Genomic DNA, 15,652 nt, shown 5'->3' with positions numbered 1-15,652 from the left:
GTTATACCAAATGGCCATGGCAGGAGTTGGAGCCATGGGAACAGCATTTGCAAGTTCAAGCACACCACCTGAGGGTGCCCAAGGCGAAATAGTCCTCAACCTGCTGCGGTAACGCGAGATCCTCAAAGGACAGGTGACGCGAGAGACACAACGACACAAGCACGAGTCGATAGAGCAAGGCAAGCAAGAAGAGAACGTCGGCACTCACCAGAAGTAGATGAGAAAGATATGTGCGGGCTTCCATGCTTCACTCGACGAGTTTGCAAAACTCGGGTCCCGTCTGGGTTTAAATTACCCGACAATTACAAAAAAATCGATGGTTTGCAAGATCTAGAGGACTGGTTAGTCGACTACCTGGAGAAAGTGAAGTTGATGGGTGGAAATAAAGCAACTGCCATGCAGAGCATCCAGGTCCACCTAAGCGGAGCCGCAAGGTCGTGGATAAAAAAGCTGCCAGAAGGATCCATCGACAGCTGGGAAACTCTTGAAGATATGTTTGTGAAAAAAATTCGATCCACGTGCAAGAAACCCGCATCAATAGAGCAGCTAAGGGCCTGCAGGCAGAAGTATGATGAACCAATGAGGACATACATCCAGAGATGGAACATTGTAAAAAATTCGGCAGAGAACATATCTGACAAAAGAGCAATAGATGTGTTTGTTGTGGGGATCCGAAGAAAGGACTTGATCGAGGACTTAGGAAGGTCTAACCCGAAAACAATAGCATCACTCATGGAGATAGCAAATCGCTAGGCAGATGGCGAAGATGATGTCCAAAACAAATGGCACAGGTCACCCGACGAAGACGGCAACAGAAATAACAATCAAAATAGGCGACGCTTCTCTCCACAGTTCTCAGACTATGATAGCCCCGGCCAAGTAGCGGCTGGTTTTTGAGGAAATAGTGGAGGAAATCATCAAGATGATTATCAGAGGAGTAACGAGCGGCGCAGTGATTATAGGGATGCTCCAAGTTCTAGCAGGAAAAATAGCAGGCCGAGGTTCCAAAGGCCATATGTATCACCCGAGGATCTTTTGAATGGACCATGCCAAATGCACTTCTTTGTCGATAATACTGGGAAAAGATAGTCGGGTCACCTTCAGAAAGACTGCTGAACTTTCCAGACACTGCACAGATACGCGGGACATGCTAATGCGTAGGCAGCAAGCAGAGGGAACCCCCAGGGGCCAAGGAGTGAGATTCACCTCCCACCTGCACCCGCAATTACCGACGAAAACCGACATCAGTTGCAATTGGCGGCATCCCCAACTAACGGTCCTTACATTGACACAATGGGAGCAGTGTCGATGATTCAGAAGGGCAGACCCTCGAATAGAGCTCAAAAGGTGATTTCGCGACAAGTTTACATGGCAGAGAAGATGCCTCCACCAACGATAGAGTATTTGAATTGGTCGGGACAGGACATCGGGTTCACCCAAGCGGACCATCCACCTCAAGTTCCACGGCCGGGAAAATCAGCCATGATTTTGCCAGCCGCAATTGCAGGATTCGATATTTCGCGCGTATTCATAGATGGAGGAAGCAGTTTGAACCTCATGTTCGCAGATACATTGAGGAAGATGAATATATCTCTGTCAAACTTGACACCAAAAGACACGCGATTCCATGGAATCACACCTGAGAAGCCGAACTATCCACTGGGAAAGATCAACCTCGACGTTCAGTTTGGAACTCGAGATAATTACAAAAGAGAGAAGCTGGAGTTCAAAGTCGTAGATTTTCCGTCACAGTATCATGCTCTATTGAGACAACCCGCTTATGCTATATTTATGGCGGTGCCACATTATACATATCTGTTATGGAGACTTCCTGGACCCAAGGGCCCAATCACAGTAAAGGGGAGCTTTGCTCTAGCAGATAAGTGCGACAAGGACTTCCACAAGATGTCAGAAACTTCTGGGATGCAGGCGGAGTACGCAGCGTCAAGGTTAACAACTGATTATGATGTGTTTCCCGATGGAGGAAGTCCGCTTAAGGAGCAAACTTTTGACACCTCCAAGAACTCGAAGGAAGTACAGATTCACCCGACGGATCCTAAGAAGACGACAGCTATTGCAACAAACATGGACATCGCATAGGAAAGCGCGCTCATCGAGTTCCTCCGTGAGCGCTGGGAAATCTTCGCATGGTGTCCAGCTGACATGCCAGGAGTACCCAGAGAACTTGCCGAGCACCCCCTTAATCTGGATCCAAGGGCTAGGCCAATATGACAACCTTTGCGGCGCTTTTTGGAGCCAAACCGCAAAGCAATGCTTTCAGAAATTAATCGACTTCGAGAAGCAAATTTCATCAAGGAGCTGCACACAGAGGCCACATGGGTCGCTAACCCAATTCTGGTCCCGAAGAAAAACACTGATGTCCTTCGCATGTGCGTCAACTTCACGTGTCTCAGTAAACATTGTCCAAAGGATCACTTTCCCCTCCCAAGGATCGATCAAATTATCGACTCCACAGCGGGATGCGAACGTCTTTCCTTCCTGGACGCGTATTCTGGTTATAACCAGATCCGCCTAAAAGAAGAACATGAAGTCAAAACAGCTTTTATAACCCCTTATGGCATGTTCTGTTACAGAACAATGCCCTTCGGGTTGAAAAACGCGGGAGCTACTTATCAGAGGATGATGCAAAAATGTCTCGCCACGCAGATTGGCAAAAACGTTCAAGTATACAACGACGACGTCGTCATAACAACAAAGCAGGGGTTATCTTTGATTAATGATCTTAGAGAAACCTTCGACAAACTCGACAAGTTTCGCCTCAAGCTAAACCCGATGAAATGCTCCTTTGGTGTCCCTGCGGGAGAACTCCTTGGATACTTAGTGTCAGCCAGAGGGATTGAGGCAAGCCCAAAAAAAATACAAGCTATCGTGACAATGAGGAAGCCCACGAAGCTCAAGGAGATACAACAGCTGACAGGCCGTGTCGCAACATTGAGCAGATTCGTCGCCAGGCTGGGAGAAAAAGCGTTGCCGCTTTACGCGCTGATAAAGCAAGGGGAAAAGCGTTGCCGTTTTACGCGAAGAAGCAGACAGAGCTTTTGAGCACCTCAAGCGCACAATCTCGACACCCCCAATACTGGTGGCTCCAAAGGACAAAGAACCTCTCCTGCCATATATCGCGGCCACACCTCAGGTGGTCAGCACAGTTCTCGTGGTAGAAAGAGAAGAAGAAGGGACAATTCATGGAGTTCAAAGGCCGGTATACTTCATCAATGAAGTTTTATCGCCATCAAAACAGCGTTACCCGCAGTATCAGAATTTAGCATATGGAGTGTTTACGACTGCAAGAAAACCGCGACACTATTTTTTGGCACATCCGATAATAGTGGTCAACGAAGCACCTCTGTCAAACATCCTAAACAATCCAGAAGCTACAGGACGTGTCTCCCTTTGGGGAATAGAGCTTTCCCCTCAGGACATCACTTACGAAAAAAGAAAAGCAATAAAGTCGCAAGTCCTACCAGATTTCATCGCCGAGTGGATGGAGCTGCAAATCACGGGACCTCCGGATTTGTCGAGTACTTGGCATATGAACTTCGAAGGATCCAAGAGAGTAGAAGGAGCTGGAGCAAGAGTAATACTTGTATCACCCCAAGGCGACAAAATGAAATATATATTGCAGATGACATTCCCCAATGCATCCAATAATGAGGCAGAATATGAAGCACTCATACATGGGATAGAGATGGCAAATGCGGGTAGCGCAACTCGACTTAAAATCTTCGGCGACTCCCAGTTGGTGGCTCAGCAAGTGATGAACAAGTGCGACGCAGTCAATGATAGCATGATAGCATACAAGGAGGTATATAATGAACTCGAAAAACTCTTCGATGGCTGTGAAGTTAATCACATCAGCAGGCTCTGCAATGATGAAGCCGACGTTTTGGCAAACATCAGGTCGCAATGCCTGCCAATACCACCTGGCATGTTCTGGGAGGAGATAAGTGAGAGATCAACCAAGGAAAAGAAAGCACCAAGGCAGCCAAAGAAAAAATAGAAGGCTAAGAAAGACTCGGGGGCTCCAGCAGATCCAGAAGCAAACGCATCGGAAGACGAAAAGGAACCACATGAAATTATGATGATACAAGTTCCTTGGATGCAGGCTTATGTGGCATATATCATGAAGAAAGAGGTACCCGAAGATCCGGTGGAGACAAGGCGAGTCATCCGACGATCTAAAGCCTTTACCGTGGTCAAGGGAGAGCTATACAAACGAAGCATATCAGGAGTATTGCAAAGGTGCGTCACACCCGAGGAAGGAAGAATTATACTGAAGGATGTACACGAGGGAATATGCGGCCACCATGCAAGCAGTCGAGCAATAGCAGCCAAAGTTTTCAGAGCAGGTTTTTATTGGCTAACAACACTAGAAGACCCCAAGACATAGTGCGCACCTGCAATGCGTGCCAAACATTTGCGGCAAAACCTCATTCTCCGGTAGCAGAACTGATGCCAATACCATTGGCTTGACCCTTTGCACAATGGGGTCTCGACATGGTGGGGAAGATACACAAGGCTTGGCCAGGAGGATATGTATATTTGCTCATGGCTGTCGACAAGTTCCCTAAATGGATCGAAGCAGTACCAGTAACTTCGGAAGATGCAGCATCGATGGTGAGCTTCATCAAGGGCATAGTCTTTCGATTTGGCGTCCCTAACAGCAATGCTATCGTAACATCCTGGAATCAAACAATTCGTCGGGTGTGATTCTCGCTAGCCCAAAAATCACTGCCATTCTACCTCGCAAGCCGGAGAAGGACCTCAACCCGAGAGTCAACGCGTTGATCTTCAGCAACAGCATCAATAAAGGAACCTAGAACCAAAAAAGAAAAGCAACATATGACAAAACATACGAGACTTGTCGAGGAAAAAGCAAGATGAAGTGCAACGTACCCGCCATATCTAGACTTGCGTCAGTCATCAGGTCAAGCATATAATTTTCTCGGGCGGTAGCCTGTAAAGCCTCGGCCACCGCAGCTTCCTTCAGTTCCAGAGCATCCTGAGCCTATCGAAGAGCAGCTCTCTCGCGTTCGGAGGATTTGCGTGATTGGTCCATGATAATGATGGCTTGTTTTTTCATGGCTTGAAGTTGTTGTCGAAGTTCAGTCAGTTCTTGCTGAGTCGAGTCAGCACACGAAGAATCGTCCAGGAAAACATCGCCAGGTATCCGTTTAGAGTGAGACGCGGCAGGAGAAGCAGAGGACGGTCCAGCGGCCTCAGAATAGTTTTCAAATACAAATTGGAAGAAAGAAATATTGACATCAATCATTCAACAAAGATCACCTTTTTCACTAATAGTTGAGATATTTACATAATCGGGCCCCTTACAAAAGGTGACTCCTAATGAGTCGACAAAGATAGTCGCAAATCATAAGGATAGCGACAACTACAAAAGGAAAAAAGAAAAAACAAAGGGATAGGTTGGTCTACTTGACCTCTGGCTTGGCAGTGCTAGCAGATGCAACAGGTTTGTGCCCCAAGAAGGCGAGGATTTTCTTTGAGTGAGGCTTTGCAGCCTTCACCAAAGTATTCCATTTCTCCTTGTTCATCCCCTTGGGGTCGCCAGCCTTCGCCCAGTCGACATCTTGGCGGATGTCGGAAACCAGGGCAATGGTTCCCTCGACTCCAACCTTCAAGTTCTCCTGCCGATAAATCAAGGCAGGATCTTCTTCACCTCGAAAGCGTTGCACAAGCTCAGAGAAAATCTCGGGCTGTGTCTGCTTAGGAAAGAAGTGAGGGAATAATCGCTTGAATGCGGCACGAGCGTCGGAAATATTAGTGCGCGCCAGGTCGCCGTGCAGCTCGAGGATTGAAAGAGTGTCGAGGAGACGATCCTCGGCACCCTCGTGCAAGGTAAAATCCTCACCCATCCTCCCTGCTGGAGCAAAGCAGAAGTTCATCAGTATTCAGAGAAGCAAGTAAAGATAAAAACAAAGGCAGGCACAGGAATACACTTACTAACGAATCGCCGGTTTTGGGTCTCCAAACGATCTATGATGGAATTCTCACGCGCGATTTGTTGAGAAACCTTGTCGCTCAGAGCACTTTCAGCTTTGTGGAGCCTTTGGCAAAGATCTCCAACAGCAGCGGCATCCTGTTCAGCTTTCTCGCGAGCCTTTTCGCTTTGCTCAAGCTTAACAGCCAACTCATCAGCGCGTTTCTTGGCTCGGTCGAGGTTCTCTGAAAAGAAGGTTAGAAGGCGAAAATCCGTTGTCAGACACAAAACAGGTTTGCCGAGAAAAATGGGTCACCCAGAAAAAAGCGGGCATTACCTCTTAGATCTTCGGCTGCGTCGCGAAACCCAATAAATTGGGTCCCAAGTTTGATGAGATGCTTCATCACAGGCTATAAAGAGCATCAGAAAACAAGTTCGGAAGAGAGAAAAATCGACAAATGATCAAAGATAGACTGGCAAAACAAAATAGCAAATCAAGAATAAAAAGACTTACATCGTCCAAAGAAGGAGTCGAGGAACTCCGTGCAACAATTGCATGGCTATCGCCGTCCCCAATCCTTGCTCTCTTTGGCGAGGGTGCTCGGGGGGCTGGCTATAGGAGTCGATGTTTCCACGTGTTGTTGAGGGGGAGGCGAAGATTCCTCGGCAGCGCGGCGTTCTTCAGAGAGAACCAAGGAATGGGATGTACTCGTCAGAGCCATACCATGAACCTCGGGTTCCTCTTTCTCTTCTTCCTCTTCGCCACTGTCAACACAGAAAAATGAGTATGCCGACGAAAAAGAAGTTGGACAAAAAATAGCAATAAAGAAGCTTACGGGCTAATGGAGCCCGCGTCATCGCAAGGGTTAAAGGTACCCTCTTCTTCGGGTGACGTCTCTTCGGCAGCTGGATCCGTAGGCTTGGAGGTGCCGGAATCTTCGACTTCATCCCTTTTCCTCTTGCTCCTTGGAGAAGCGGCGGAAGGAGGAGAGCGGCCTGATTCGGAAGCCTCCGATTCAGTTTCTTTTTCGGAGGAAGCCGCGGATTTTTGAGATCCTGTGACTTCACTCTCAGGACGAGAGGGTTCTTGCGAGTCGTCAGTGACAACAGCTCGCTCATCCACCTCTCCACCTTCAGGAAGGGGAGGAAGAGAAGATAGAACTTGGTGGTTCTGCAAGATGAGAAAGCAAGATCAAGGTGAATATGCAAAGCAAATGAGGAAGCAGTCGAGAAATAAAAGCACAACTCGAAGAAAAGTCACTTACTTCGGGAAGGGCGTGGCTGCCGCTATACGATTCCACGCGACAAGAGGTTGGAACCTCGTGTTTCTTTCTTAACGAGGAAAAACGTCGAATGATATTCTCCAAGTCCTTCACAGAAAGATCTTTGGACACCCGATCAACGTATTTCTCGCCAGCATACATCCAAAGGGGTTTTTTGCGAGCATGAAGAGGCTGCACCCTGATCCTAAGGAAATAAGCAGTGATTTGAACACCGACACTTCTTCACCATGGATGTTCTGGAGCTGGTGGATGCGCTTCATCAGTGCATCGGTAGCTGTCTTTTCTTCGGCAGTAGCCTCGGCATCCCAGGATCGGTGCCTGAGGATTTCTGCGGCACCATCAAAAGGAGCGATGTTGTATTCCTGGGAGTTGTTGTACTCCTCCTGGACGTACAACCACCTTCTGCGCCACCCTTGGACTGAGTCGAGAAATAAAAGCACAACTCGAAGAAAAGTCACTTACTTCGGGAAGGGCGTGGCTGCCGCTATACGATTCCACGCGACAAGAGGTTGGAACCTCGTGTTTCTTTCTTAACGAGGAAAAACGTCGAATGATATTCTCCAAGTCCTTCACAGAAAGATCTTTGGACACCCGATCAACGTATTTCTCGCCAGCATACATCCAAAGGGGTTTTTTGCGAGCATGAAGAGGCTGCACCCTGATCCTAAGGAAATAAGCAGTGATTTGAACACCGACACTTCTTCACCATGGATGTTCTGGAGCTGGTGGATGCGCTTCATCAGAGCATCGGTAGCTGTCTTTTCTTCGGCAGTAGCCTCGGCGTCCCAGGATCGGTGCCTGAGGATTTCTGCGGCACCATCAAAAGGAGCGATGTTGTATTCCTGGGAGTTGTTGTACTCCTCCTGGACGTACAACCACCTTCTGCGCCACCCTTGGACTGAGTCGGGGAATTTGATGTCGAAGTAGTCAACGTCGGGTCGGGCGCAGATGCATACGCCGCCCACATTATAGGCGACATTGCGAGAGCCGTTGCGCCGGAGATAGAAAATGCGCTTCCACAGGCTCCAATGAGGATGGGTCCTAAGGAAGCATTCAGACAAGGTGATAAAAATCGAGATGTGGAGGATGGAATTTGGGGTCAGCTGATGCAGCTGAATCCTGTAAACAAAGAGAAGTCCACGAAGAAACTCGTGGATGGGGGTGGAAAGGCCGCGAATGAGGTGATCGATGAAAGTTACTCGGTATCCAATCGGAGGATGCGGGAAGCTTTCGTTGCCAGGGAAGATCAGCGAGCCCTCCTTCTTGACCAGGCCAAGCTTCTTGAGGGTCTTCTGGTCCTGGTTGGAGATTTTGGATCTCTCCCATCCAGAGATCTCCACTTTCTCCATCGATGCATTGGTGCCTGGAGCGGTGTGCCTCATCAGCTTGGTGAGCGGCGTCATAGAACTGAGCTCTAGTGGAGAAGGGGGGTGATGGGAAGCACGAGCGTGAGGAGCTTGGGGTCGGCAATGGCGGAACTGGTGAGAGGAGAGAGATGAACGGCGCACCGAAGAGGGAGAATGAGGATGAAGGGCAGTTTTATAGCGAGGAACCGATCCGTAGCACCGTTGGATGAAAGGGAAATGAATCTTATGCCTTACACGTGTCAACAAGGGTATAATCATCTTTTCGGCAGGAAGTTACTGGACAGAAGTTACTGCGCGCGTGCCGGTAATTGCGGACGACGTGTGTCCCCCACTTGCGCAACGTGTCGACCGTGCAGAACTTTGGACCCACACTTCAGAGACGTGACATGAGCCATGGTTTTCAAGGAGGTGGTCGTGGCTATCGTCAGCAATGACATCACTCTGAAGAAAAACATCGAGTGTTTCTATCAAATATAGCTACAGGGAAAAGCACGAGTGATCTAACCAGAAAAACATCGGGAGCTTAGGATCAAATACAAAGCATTTGGTCATACCTCGGGGCTACTCTTATCAGAAATATGGTTCATATTTTGATAAGAGGGACAGGCAGCAAAAGAGTATAGAGTGGATGCAAAATAGGAAGAATTGAGCCTACAACCAAGTACAAGTACTTGGTTGTAGCCTCGGGGGCTACTCCCATCGGGAGCGCTGGTCGCGCACCCGATAAAAATGAAAAAGATGGGAAGCTGACAATATAGCGACAAGACAGCAAAAAATTGAGCCTACAACCAAGTACAAGCACTTGGTTGTAGCCTCGGGGGCTACTCCCATTGGGAGCGCTGGTCGCGCACCCGATGAAATATAAGGAATATCATTGTACTTGTTCGAGTTAAAACCTAACTCTTCATATACTCCCATCGGGAGGTCAAGATAGTAAGTCATTATATGACTCGAATAAATATGCCATTCCAACATCCAGAAAAGGCACTCGACAATATATTCTCAGAGCGCGTCCGCCGTGAAAAAATCTCTGAATGCCGTAATATTTTACGAAGGTAAGTCCCCGGGATCCGTCCCGTGTGGCGTGGTATCGCACCTGAATGCGCTCTACTACTTGTTTCCGTGTGAACATATGCGAAGAAAAATCCTAACGGACGCGTTAGGTACTCGATAAAATATGACTGGAATTCGGATTATGGTAAGACCTTAAGCAGTACATGTCGAATTACGCCAGTATAGCGGGGTCGAGTCCAGGGACTTGACCTTGAATTAGGTTTTTGCAGGATTGCCACGAGAGCAGTTAACTGGTACCTGATCCGTCAGATGAACCAGCCCCATTTACCATTATCTCTGCACAATATATAACTGTTCTATGGACATTGTCTAGTGACTCGAAGAAATTATGAGATTGTTGTAATGATGGAGATTTTACTCGATTCTACGATTCAAGCAAAATCTCGGGGGCTACTAACATAGGCATCCCTAATGGGCCTACCGAAGAAGGTACCCGGGTTTTACTGGAGGCCCACGACCCGAAGATTACAAAGCCCGGAAGCTCAATAAAGCGTTGATATGGAAGATAGAGATATATTAGGAATAGACTTGTAAGTATACGGGACGAACTCAAAGAGTCTTCCGATGTTTGTAACTTGTACATCACAAAATCCTCGGCTCCGCCTCCTATATAAGGGGGAGTCGAGGGAAAAAGAAAGCATCGATTCATTGTCAACACAACCCTAGTTTTTAGCATTCGGGCACCTTTTCTGCTGAAACCTTCGAGATCAACTTGCCCTCTACTTTCCGCGAAACCCTAGTCTATAACTTGTAGGCATTGACAAGTTAATACCTTGTCACCTATGCAGGGAGAACATAGAGAAACCTCGTTGACCATTTTCGCTGCAAAGAAAGAACACTCAGCGTGTTCAATCATCATCCTCTTCGTCGTCACCGTGGTAGTGCTGGTGGCAGGACGTGTCATCGAACACTTTCACGCTCATCTCCTCGTCGCCTTGGTAGGAGAATGTGAGGATGCAACCAACTTGGAGGTCGTGGAAGCGCATGAACTTCTCCCAGCCGGTGTGGAGGTACATCTTGCCGCGCCCGTCGAATAGCACGTCCTCGGCCATCGGCGGAAGCTGCAGCCAGCCTCCCGCAGCTGTAGTGCGGTTGGCTCGTTGTCGATGACGAAATCGGCGAACTTGTCTGGCAGCCTCTGGATGCCGAGTGGGTCGCCATTGAGGACGACGATGAAATCGAACTCCCACTCCCCCTCGGAAGAAGATGATGTCGTAGGTGACGACGGTCGTGCATACCTTGCTACTCCAGCACAACCGCTGCCGCGACCTCAACCTTTACCAGCCATGGAATGGCCCTCGACTCTTGAGATGGTGGCGGCTAGGGTTGGGGAGAGAGGCGCAAGGGTTTATGTGTGAGGGACGATGCGAGAGCGCCCCTTTTTATAGGCCGGACGGAGGCGGGGGAGCGGTGGTGCTCATTAGCGCCGGCACGGAGTGCTAGGCGCAACGAGACGATCGCTGTGCCTCTACGAAAGCTGCACCGTTGCTGCGCGCCAATAACTTCCGTCGCGAGGTAAGCGACGATTGGGTTAAATTTTTATGTGTCAATGATGCATCGGGCCCGCCACTCCCCGCCTCGTTTCTCGCTCTGTCCGGCATGCCCGGAGCGTCTCCTATGGATCGGGGACGGGCTCAGGGCGCCGGACATCGTATTGGGCCGCTTCGGACAGAAGGAGGCTTTGGGATGCGCGATTGGGAACGAAAAAATGTCTGGCGCGCCCCAAAAACCTTTGGGGGATGCTTTGGGGGACGCGGCTGGAGATGCTCTTAAACTTGCACATTCTAGGAATTGTGTATACCAAATGCTGGTTATAACAATTTTATTTTATCCCTAATATATATTCTATAATATATAAAACTTATGGAATATTTTAGACAAAACATGCAATAATTTTCTGCGCTTTTTTATATATGGTGTGTAACATTTTTCAAGGGTGCTTGAAAGTCATGAAAATATGTTGTACCACCTTGAATACACCCATGTAGCAAAAGACAAGAACTTGTGCTACAAATTTCCAAAATGGTTGTACCAAAGCATTTAACAACGTGTCACTCGTTTACCAAAAGAAAATCAAAGCTCCAACATATGTACCTAACACATCTAACATTGCGGAAACACGTATGTATCATTTAAAAAATGCATCTTATTTTTTCTTGAACATTTTCTCGTCAATCTATTTAAAATTGTGAAGTGTAGCAAAAATGTTGCATTTTGAACATATGGTGTATCAAAAATTAACAACGGATGCAACAAATCCACATTTGTTAGCCGCAAAACAACATTAAGGCGTATCACCTTTACAACAAAAAGTACTGGTGCATCCAACATTACTGAGAAACTCATCCAAAATTACGAAATCATGTTTGTAATTTTGAAATTATTGTAGCATTTTGCTAGTGCTTAGACAACAAAAAGTACAAGTGCATCCAACATTAGTGGCTACCTCATCCAACATTACAAAATAATGTTTTGCAGCATTGACATTATTGTAGCATTTTACTTGTGGTTAGACATAAAAAGTACTAGTGGATCCAACATTTGAGGCTAACTCATCCAACATTATAAAATCATGTTTGCTGCGTTGAAATTAGTCTACCACCTATATATATCCATAAAGGGATGTCACAAGTTTATTTAAATTTAGATGTATTTACACACTTTTTAGTTATAGATATATCCAAATTAGACAAATCTCTGACATCTTTTTATCGATAGAGGGACTAGCATTTTGCAGGTGCTTCGACAACAAATAATCATTATTTTGTAGCATATCAAAAAAAATCATGTCATCTTCCTATTCTGCCTTGAAATTCTTGTACTCTAGCGTCGTTTGTCTCATGTCAAAAAAGGAAACACGTGTACTTTATGTAGAGCAGTGCTATACGTACGATCGAATTGGTCCGATAATTCGGTACGATCAGACTAAAATGTGCATCGGTCAGTTTGTGGGCCAGATCACGGGAGGCCTCCTCCTGAGTCTAGTCGTACACGGATTGTACACGCACTACATGAATGGGGCTATATGCCGAGGGCCGGGAACCCTTGGCGTAGCCTGCTTTGGCAGTCAGCGTAGGCTACGCCGAGGGCCACCCTCGGCATAGCTCCTCGGCGTCTAACTCCCTCGGCAAAGCCACTATCGCCGTCGGCGTAGCCCGAGCCTCGGCGTAGCACGCTACGCCGACGGCAAAACCCTCGGCATAGACTTTTAAAAAATTCAAATTTTCTTTTTCCAAAAAATTTCAAAAAAAAAAATCGAAAAAAAAATATTTTTTTCTATATGCCGACGGCAAAACCCTCGGCATAGACTTTTAAATTTTTTTAAATTTTATTTTCTTTTACACAATTTTTTTCTTTTTTTTTACTTGTTTATCTTTCACCCAATACACTTTTAACTCTAACTACACTTAATCTTAGGTCAAATTACAATCATGGTTAAACTTCCCAGTCGGTCACCCTTCCTCACACTACTCCAGCCTCAGCACGCTTAACTTCTTGGTTCCATTCGGATGAGCTTCCATTATAGAATTGATACCTCTTGCTGATAATAATAGCATATCAACCCTATTAACCCTTGAACCGTGATGCACACCTCTTTATTTTTGAATCCCAAACAATTAATTAAGTAGACAACAATGAATATATAAGTAATAATAATATTGAATTCAAATAACAATAAAATGATTTTATTTTTTGGTCTTTTTTCTATTTAATATGGAATAATTAATATCTTTAAATCAGAAAATCGAAATTCCACAAATAATATGTCTAAATCGATCAGAAAAATGAGAGAAATATAAATATAATATTTATATCATCATCTGAACCTAAAAATTAGAGGAATCCAAATATGACACCCAATTTGCCATGTGGCCAAAACGGCCCCCTCGGGAGATGCGAAATGGCCGTATCGGGCGGGCTGGTGCACCGTTCGCCAACACGCTAAACGGATAAAAATTAGCACATACAGTGATGTGTTATAGACCTAAAAACATTTTTTGCGAAATTTATTGAGCGACGGAAAGTGTACCCCTAGTTCAAATCCGGTCACTTTCCAGCGGATTCGGCGGCACACCGCAAGAAGCCGCATGGATTCCCAGATAGCTAGCACGCACATATGGCATGTGATATGTGGTGTGAAGGCGGTGTCCTACCACTACGCGGAGGTCTCGCACAATACTAAAATGCGCCCCATGTAGCTGCTTCACAAAAAAAAAACCCGTTTTGGCACCCCGAAAATGAAAAAACCATCGCCCATGGGTTGGATTGGAAATCCGCTCCCGGGGCCTTGCTTTCCATCCCAGGTACCACGCACGTGCCAAATATGGCCTCGTTCCGACAAACTATGCGGTGTCACGGGCCGTTTCCTACTCATTTGCCCTAAAAGCCATAGAACTCCGGACGTGATAGCCCTGTTTGTGAAGGGTTTTCCAAAGTAATTACCGTATCCTAATTCCGACTTTTGGAGTGGTTACTAGGACACATAAAATGACGCCATGCGGCTCTGCGGGATTTTCTGACTTCGTTTAAATTGTCATTTGGCCAAAATGGGCCCCACGGAGATGCGGTATGGCCGTACCGGGCGCGCTAGTGCACCCGTTTACCATCGCGCTAAACGGAAAAAAATTCGCACATAAAGTGATATGTCATAGACCTAAAAACATTTTTCTTGGAATTTATTGAGCGACGGAAAGTGTAGCCCTAGTTTAAATCCGGTCACTTTCCAGCGGATTCGGCAGGACACCGCAGGAAGCCACATGGATTCCCAGATAGCTAGCGTGCACATATGGCATGTGATATGTGGTGCGAAGGCGGTGTCCTACCACTACGCGGAGGTCTCGCGCAATACTAAAATGCGCCCCATGTAGCTGCTTGACAAAAAAAACCCGTTTTAGCACCCTGAAAATGAAAAAACCATCGCCCATGGATCGGATTGGAAATCCTCTCCCGTTGCCTTGCTTCCCATCCCAGGGACCACGCACGTGCCAAATATGGTCTCGTTCCGACAAACTATGCGGTGGTACGGGCCATTTCCTACTCATTTGCCCTAAAAGTCATAGAACTCTGGACGTGATAGCCCTGTTTGTGAAGGGTTTTCCAAAATAATTGCCATATCATAATTCCGACTTTTGGAGTGGTTACTAGGACACATAAAATGATGCCATGCGGCTCCGCGGGATTTTCTGACTTCGTTTAAATTGCCATTTTGCTAAAACGGGTCCCCACGGAGATGCGGTATGGCCGTACCGGGCGCGCTGGTGCACCTGTTTACCATCGCGCTAAACGGAAAAAAATTCGCATATAAAGTGATATGTCATAGACCTAAAAACATTTTTCCCGGAATTTATTGAGCGACGGAAAGTGTAGCCCTAGTTCAAATCCGGTCACTTTCCAGCGGATTCGGCGGGACACCGCAGGAAGCCACATGGATTCCCAATATCTAGCGCGCACATATGGCATGTGATATGTGGTCCGAAGGCGGTGTCCTACCACTACGCGGAGGTCTCGCGCAATTATAAAATGCGCCCCATGCAGCTGCTTCACAAAAAAAACCCGTTTTGGCACCCCGAAAATGAAAAAACCATCGCCCATGGGTCGGATTGGAAATCCGCTCCCGGGCCTTGCTTCCCATCCCAGGGACCACGCATGTGCCAAATATGGCCTCGTTCCGACAAACTATGCGGTGTCACTGGCCGTTTCCTACTCATTTGCCCTAAAATTCGTAGAACTCCGGACTTGATAGCTCTGTTCGTGAAGGGTTTTCCAAAATAATTGTTGTATCCCAATTCTATCTGTTGGAGTGGTTACTAGGACACATAAAATAATGTCATGCGGCTCCGCGAGATTTTCTGACTTCGTTTAAATTGTCAACTGGCTAAAACGGGAACCCGAGGACATTTAAGAAAAGTGATTTAATTGTTTTTATGTTAACATGGTACTGTACATGATTCAAATATGCATGATTTTCATAT

Source organism: Lolium rigidum, chromosome 3 (assembly GCF_022539505.1).
Source record: "Lolium rigidum isolate FL_2022 chromosome 3, APGP_CSIRO_Lrig_0.1, whole genome shotgun sequence".
Classification (NCBI taxonomy): domain Eukaryota; kingdom Viridiplantae; phylum Streptophyta; class Magnoliopsida; order Poales; family Poaceae; genus Lolium; species Lolium rigidum.
The sequence above is the reverse complement of the archived record's forward strand: the minus strand, read 5'-3'. Positions refer to the sequence as shown.